The sequence below is a fragment of the Marmota marmota genome, unplaced genomic scaffold, assembly GCF_001458135.2.
Source record: "Marmota marmota marmota unplaced genomic scaffold, marMar, whole genome shotgun sequence".
In the NCBI taxonomy this organism is placed as follows: domain Eukaryota; kingdom Metazoa; phylum Chordata; class Mammalia; order Rodentia; family Sciuridae; genus Marmota; species Marmota marmota.
Genome location: NW_026000316.1, coordinates 368,160 through 376,066, shown reverse-complemented (window position 1 = coordinate 376,066; position 7,907 = coordinate 368,160). Strand labels below are relative to the sequence as shown.

General features: G+C 37.2%; 1 long non-coding RNA gene across 1 annotated transcript; it reads right to left on the bottom strand.

Moving 5' to 3' along the window:
* Positions 1-3,621: 3,621 nt before the first annotated feature.
* Positions 3,622-7,574, bottom strand: LOC125614486. Its single transcript, XR_007345066.1, has 2 exons — positions 4,871-7,574; positions 3,622-3,698 (listed from the first exon to the last, which is right to left on the bottom strand). It is a non-coding gene; the product is annotated as an uncharacterized LOC125614486 (long non-coding RNA).
* Between the last annotated feature and the right edge of the window lie 333 nt (positions 7,575-7,907).

Here is a 7,907-nt window from a genome sequence, read left to right as displayed (position 1 = left end):
CTGAGTTCAATCCCTAGTACCAGAGAGAGAGAGAGAGAGAGAGAGAGAGAAAGAGAGAGAGAGAATCTAATATATATATCTAATATATATCTAATATATCTAATATATATGGACAACTGATTTTCTGCAAAGTTATAAATGTAGTTCAGTAGGAAAAAGGATGACATTTTCAATAAATTGCACTGGAACAAGTGGAAATCTATATGCACAAATATAAACTTGTACATCCATTGTCCTCCAAATGACATAATTTCATTTTTCTGTGTGACTGAATAAAACTCCACTGTGTATATATAGCATATTTTCTTTATCCATTCATCTGTTTATGGACATTTAGGCTGATTCCATAACTTGGCTATTATGAATTGTGCTATGATAAACATGACAATGCACATATCACTTTGCATATGTTCCTGTCATTGGTATGGTCAATTGTTGCTCGGCTACCTCAGTCTCAGCAGGTAGAGACACAAAATCAACACACAGACTCTGGGAGCTGGTGAGAGAACTGGCAGAAGATAAACCTCAAGTTTTTGTCCAGGAGCTCAGTTTCTTTTTGGAATGCACACAACTGTTATAGGCTTGGAGTGGGGCGTGCCTGTCAATCATACATAAGCAAGACAATATCCATAAGCCAATCATCTTCTGCCTAACGTAACCGCACTGTGAGGAAACTCTAAATATCGCTGTCATGGCAGAAAGCAATCTGGAAGGGTCTTTAGCCCTTACTGAGTCAGGGGTTTCATGCCCTGAAGCCCCTGACTCTCGGTTTCCTGGCCGGGCAGTTTGGCAATGCTAACCGCAAGTGCTGAGGATGTGGTTTCACCCCATCCTGTAGGCGCTCCTGTCAGGCCTGAAGGAAGGTGGATATTTCAGGCACTTCCGAGCTGCTTTTAGCTGCTAGCTGAGACTGAAAGTTATTCCAAAAATCACTAAAGCATAATGACTTTAATTCTTTGGGGCAGATACCAAGGAGTGGTATAGTTAGATCATATGGCAGATATATATATATATTAGTATTTTTTTGAGGAAACTACATACTGTTTTCCACATGACTGTACTAATTTACATTCCCAGAAACAGTGTATAAGATATAAGAGTTCCTTTTCTCTCACATCCTTGCCAGCATTTGTTGTTATTTGTGTTCTTGATTGCCATTCTAGTAGGAGTGAGATGGAATCTCAGTGTAGTTTCAATTTGTATTTCTCTTATAGCTAAATTTGTTGAACTTTTTTTGGGGGGAGAGGGGATAAAAGGCATTGAACCAGGGTAACTTAACCACTGAGCAACATTCCCAGCCCCTTTTTTATGTTTTATTTTGAGATAGAGTCTTACTAAGTCCTTAGGGCCTTGCTAAGTTTCTGAGGCTGGCTTTGAATTAGTAATCCTCCTGCTTCAACCTCCTGAGTCTCTGGAATTACAGGTGTGAACTTTATTTTTTTACTATAATTATTAGGTATTTGTACTTCTTTCAAGAATTGTCTGTTCATTTCATTTTCCCATTTATTAAATGAGAGAACATCATGTTAAGCAAAAGCAAAATAGATCAGACTCAGAAACACAAGTATTGTATATTTTCTCTCATATGTGGAAGCTAGAGGAAGGGATAAAAAGGGAGGTCATAAATGAAAAAGTGAGACTATTATTAGAGAGGAAGGGGTCCATAAGAGGACAATAGGCAAGGTAATTGGAGACAAAATGGAAATGGATTTGATCTAAGTATATTATAAGCATGTATGAATATGCCACAATGAACCCATCATTGTGTATAATTAATACACATCAATAAAAGTAAATAAAATACATTCATCCATATATTGCACCACACAGAAAAATCAACACAAAATGAATCTTTTATCTAAATATAAAGCCTAAATCCATAAAACTTCTGTAAGAAAGCATAGGAGAAAACCCTTGTGACCTTGGGTTAAGAAATCATTTCTTATATAGGACACCAAAAGCAATATCCAAAGTACAAATGAACAAATTTATAAATTAGACTGCCTCAAAATTTAAAAAAGTCTATTCATTCAATGGCACTGTTGTGAGAATAAAATGTTTGGTCAATGACTGGGAAAATATTTTAAAATAAAATCTATTTTCAAATAAAATCTGTCAGGTGCAGTGGCACTTGCCTGTAAGCCCAGCAACTCTGGAGGCTGAGGTAGGAGGATCGAAAGTTCAAGGCCAGCCTCAGCAACAACTTAGCAAGGCCCTAAGCAAGTTAGTAAGACTCTGTCTCAAAACAAAAGTAAATAAATTAATTAAAAGGGTTGGGGATGTGGATCAGTGGTTAAATGCCCCTGGATTCACGTCTCAGATCAATAATAATATAAGTAGTAGTAGTAGTAGTAGTAGTAGTAGTAGTAGTATCTGGCAAAGAACATCTAGAATACAATATAGAAAACATGTTAATACAGTAAGAAACAAATAGGAACTCCAGTACATAATTGGGCTAACACTTTGAACAGAGTTTATCTAATTATATGCACACATACCAATTAATTATATGGAAAATATGTCAAATATCATTAGTCATTAGGGAAATGTAAATTAAAACTCCAATGAAATATCACTATACCCAATGAAAACAGCTAAAATTTTTAAAAATGGCCATAACTTGTATTCAAAAGGACTGTGAAGTATTACCAGTAGAAATTAAAAATGCTACAATCACTTTGGAAAACAGTTTATCAATTTTTTAAAATGTTAACCTCACATCTACCATTCAATTCAGCTAGTACACTCCTAATAGTTGCCATAGGGGAACAAAAACATATGTGTATGTAAAGCCTTTTACACAAACGTTTATACCATCTTTATCTAAAAGAACTCTAAGCCGTAACAATATAGAAAGGATAATAACCTGATTATCAAATAAGAATCTATATTACCTTATCACAATACCTTCTCACCAACTTTCAACACACATGTGACAGTGTTGATGGTGACAGTTTTTTCAATTCATTCAGGAAATTACATATAAATTTATCACAAATGCATGTTAAACATCGTGTTTCTTCCTCAAACCAACAATTCTGTGGGTGAGCATTCTTGCTCCCATTTTACAGAGGAGTAGCGGGGTCACAGAGGGCTGTTCCCTTTCTTATCCTCCCTCTCGCACCCCGCATTTATAAGGAAAGTAGGTCCAGGACACCCTGGAGCACGTTATCAAGCTGCTAGGGCCAGAAGGATCCCACATCTCTCTCCCTCTCCAGTCAGCAAAGCACCAAGTGCCAGATCAAGAATGAGGTGATTGGGTTTGGTATCACTTCATTTCTCTACACCCTAGGGAGGTTCATCCCCCACCTCGGAGCACCACACCCTCCCCAGAGTCCATACACTTGGAGTAGGAACACTGCTCTCAAACCAGAGCAAGTTGGTCTCCAATAAAGTCATTATTGTCACCAAAAACGACATGAGGTTTCTATGGCAATGGTGTTGCATGGTATTTGCTTACACAGGAAATGCTTTCTACAGTCTTCTGTCCCTAATTTTTTTCCTTAAAGCAAAATACCTTCAACTTTCAGGCCACCTGAAAGCATACTAATCAGAGAAACTAGGTGGGTATGCAGACAACTGACAGTCCTCTGCCCAATTGTTAAAACAAAGCATATCGAGATTCCATCTCTTGGGTCCCCTTCTTCCTCCGGGAGAAGTCTTTTCTGCTGTCCTTTAATAAACTTCTATTTTCCACTCTGGAAAAAAAAAAAGCATATCCAAAGAGGAATACTAATCAGTAAACAGAATCAGAGAGATATTCCAGGGTCCTGGAGATGAATTATCCCTCTTCAGGGAAACATGTAAAACTCACACTAAGCTGTCTGCCGTCTGTGGCAAAAATCTGAGACTGTCCATAATTATGTGACTGAATGATCTAGTAACATCACAAAATATATTTAAAGGAATTTTTCAGAAGAAAGCCTATAATTAATGTTATTTTCTAGGCAGAAACTTGGTTAATTGAAACAAATATTAGGATATCATGAGGAATTTTTATCCTCAGTTCCTCACAATTTCTTCCATGTGAGGGGCTATACATGACCAAAATAATTCTATCCTTTCTATATCCACTCCTCTATTGTGGGAATTGTTTGCTGATCGGTGAGTTAGAAATAGAAAGAGCACCCCGTGTGGTTGTTCATTCCTGAATCCCAGCTCTCAGGCAAGAGGATCACAAGTTTGAGGCCAGCCTAAGCAACTCAGTGAATCTCAAAATAAAATAAAAAGGGATGGGGATGTAGCTCAGTAATTCAATTCCCAAATTGGTGTGGGGTAAGGGGAGGAGAATGGGTCACATAATCAAGCCCAAGCCCTCTCCCTTTAAAATGCTTGATAGTAATCCATGCTCAGGGAGTCTATGTTTCACTTTGCCCCTCAAGGGTAGTTCTTACAATGGGTCCACAGCTCTTCCTCTTTTTTTTTTTTTTTTTTTTTAGTTTCAATGGCTCCCTTACTATTCCTACAGTCTGGTAAAAGGGTTGTGTTATTAAAGGGCCCCCAAACATATATCCCTTCTCTACATTTGAACCCTAAGCCAACTAAAAAACATGACAAAAGAATAAGAATACAATTCAATACTTTATAAAAGGAATAAATATTTAAGAAAGTAGCTTTGATCTGCAGGCAAGATGCTTCTTAATGAAGCTCAAAATTGGAGAGTCTTATCCAGCTATTGGTACTGGTTTGAGACAGTCAAAATGGTATACCCATCTGCTGTCTGCTGAAGGAATCCTACCTACTTGTTCTTAAGGAAAGATACTTCCAGACAAAGGCTATCTCTGTAACAGGAGAAAGTATTTCAGGAAAACTTCTATAACAAAGACTTCTCGAAGGGAAAAAATGTCCATTGTTCTAATTGTATACTCACCTAGAAATGTTCTGAGGATATGAATTTTCACACAGCTCACAGAGTCATTTGTAGCAACAGCCTGAATTTCTTAAAATGTGTGACTGCAGTGGAGTGGAACTGGAATTAGGTGCTAAATTCCAAAAGTAGGTTGTAAATCATGTATCATGAAAATTTCCTTGAAAATTCCTTCAAGAAGTAATTGAGGAAATGTTCAGAAATTGATACTCACCTGTAAACCCATATGCAGACTATAGCCAAAATTCTAACAGTTTTCCAATGCTTTAAGGATAAAAGATTCCCTGTATTGTCTAATGTAACAAGCTCCAGGGGAAAAAAAATTCAGAGTACAGGTTTGGGATTTCCATTTTTGCTTAATAAAACACTTTCAAGCAACAGTGATTTATTAACTCTCAGAATTCTTTACTGGGCTCAGGAGGATGTCTTTCTGCTTCATGTGGTTGTCTTCCTAGGCTGTCTAGTGATATCTTTCACATACACTTCCTTTTCATGTGATGTTGTCACCTCAGTAATATTGAGGATCCACTCAGCTAGGATATGCAAGAAGACTCTCACACATAGATAAAAACTGGTACATCCATTAAGTGGAAGCCTTGGTGGGATTGTTGATGTGAGTACCTTGGTTCTACCCCCATATGGCCTTCCATGTATAGTCTTATAAATAAAAAGCATCACTTAAATTTGAATTTCATATAATGAATTAATTTTTAGTATAAGGGCATGACATACAATATAATTTTGCTTATCTAAAATTCAAATCCAACTGAGCATCTTGTATTTCTACTTGCTGAATCAGGCAACCTTAAGGGATGAGCCTCTGAAAATGAAAGGTTAATAGCTAAGACACTTCTAGTGGCACAGGTCTGGGGAAATTAGGAAAATACTATGAAGTCTAGGTCCCTATCTCCCTCCCATCTGAGAATCATAAAATCTGATTAAAAATAAAGACCAAATTTGGTAATAAGAAAGATGGAAATAAAGACAGAAGCTGGTTGGTGGGATAAAGAAGAGGTACTCACATACACTGTTGTTTCTGAATGAACATACCTGATTCTGAGGCCCATATTATTTTAAAGTAATTACTTGAATAGCTTTTGAATCACAAGCCCTATTTCCCCCAACAAAGGATTATCAGGGTAGAATTTAGAAAAGGCCCATCAAGGTGATTCTGATGTGCATCCCCTAGATAAGGGGCCCTGACTGAGGAGGCAGCTCAAGCAAGTTGCCATGTGACTTCTCTTTTGCAGGGAGAAAAATAGCTACTCTTTATGGAGCCAGTTCTTTATAAGGAATCAACTACAGGTCCCTCATGTTAGTAGCTAGATTTAATGTAATGACAACACTGTTAGTGAAATATCAATATCCTCGCTTTATGGACATGTTACTACAAAGTACGTGCTTTTAACCACAGGCATAGATGGCAATGAGGTTGCTTACCAAGCCTACTGCTAGAGCCAGGGAGAGAACTCAACAGCCTGGGTACCTTGAGTTGCCTCTGGCTGTTCTATAGCAAATATTCCAGGACATATACTGTGGAGATGGTTAATCTTTCCCCTGCCTATGTTTACCCTCCCTGTAGTAGGGAGCCACGACTGGTGCCCCCTTCTCCCTTGCCTCAGGGGAGGTTTAAAGCAGGGAGTGATGTAGAAATTGTCTGAATCCAGGGTTTCTTCTGTACTTTGAAAAAAATTAAACTTAAGAAAAGCATGGGGCTGCTTATACCTGGTAAGGAACAAATGGCCTCTGAGTACTCAGATTGGGGATAGGAAGGCGGATTTCTCAAAACAGAGATGAGGCACTTTCTACAAATCCTGGTATGTTTCACACTTTTCTGGGCATGCCAAATGCAGGTAGTGGACTTTCACACAAGATCTTGTCAGGATGAAACAGTACATAAAGTGTTTCATACCTCTTATATCCAGCTAGAATCTTGAATTAGCTTCTCCTTCTTCTCTTCCCCTGGCTAGTGCCTGCTTACCTCAGGTCTCAACTTAAACATCACTTCCTGTGATATATCTCCATAGATATACCATAATGGTTATTAGCACCAGTCCTCTAGTTACTCCACCAGCTTTACCATTTCCAGATACACTTTTTAAAAAATAATTTTTATACCTTTATTTTATTTATTGTTTTTATGTGTTTCCGAGGATCAAAACCAGTGCCTAGCACATGCTAGGCAAACACTCTACTGCTGAGCCACAACCCCCGCCCCAGATATACTTTTTCATTTGAAAAGGGTAAATACAAATTCATAATTTCTCATGGTTGTATATTTTCACATTAGCTTGAAGACTTTTGAGCTTTCAAATATCTTGTCTAAGATTTGCCCTAAGATTCATCTCTTCTATTTTAAGGAGGATGCCTAGGGCACAGGTCAGATCAACAATGGAACTCCTGGGTCATTCCATAGAGAATTGGGAAATGTATTTCAGAGAAGCTGTTAAAGACAAGGGCTAAGGTTGTAGCTCAGTGGTAGAGTGCTTTCCTAGAAAATGTGAGGCACTGGGTTTGATCCTCATTACCACATAAAAATAAATAAATCAAATAAAAGTATTCTATCTATATACAACTAAAAAAATTTAAAAACTAAAAACAATTGTGGAGTTATGTTTCTTCTTCTAAAAGATCTCATAAGACTAATGAAATTACTTTTTCTTCTTGACAGACATAGTATAGCATGATAAAGTCTATATGAAACTTCCAGAAGTGGAAAGCTATAACCAATTTTACTGAAGATTCTTTCAAATAGACTATTTCTAAGATATTTAGATGAAATTAAAAAAATAATTAAGGGAGCAAGGCAAAAATCTTCTTTAACTCTTACTTAGATAACATTTTTAATTATCTTTAACTGACTTATCTTTGGAACTACATAACTTTTATTTCCTTTGACATATTTTCATGGTCAAGAAGGTGTTTCTTGGTTCACAAACAAGAAAAGTGAATCTTACATCCCAGGTACATGGTAAAGAACCTGTGTGACCTTTGACATTTTTTTCATCAAATATCAATAAGGACCTTGTGGGGGAGGAAA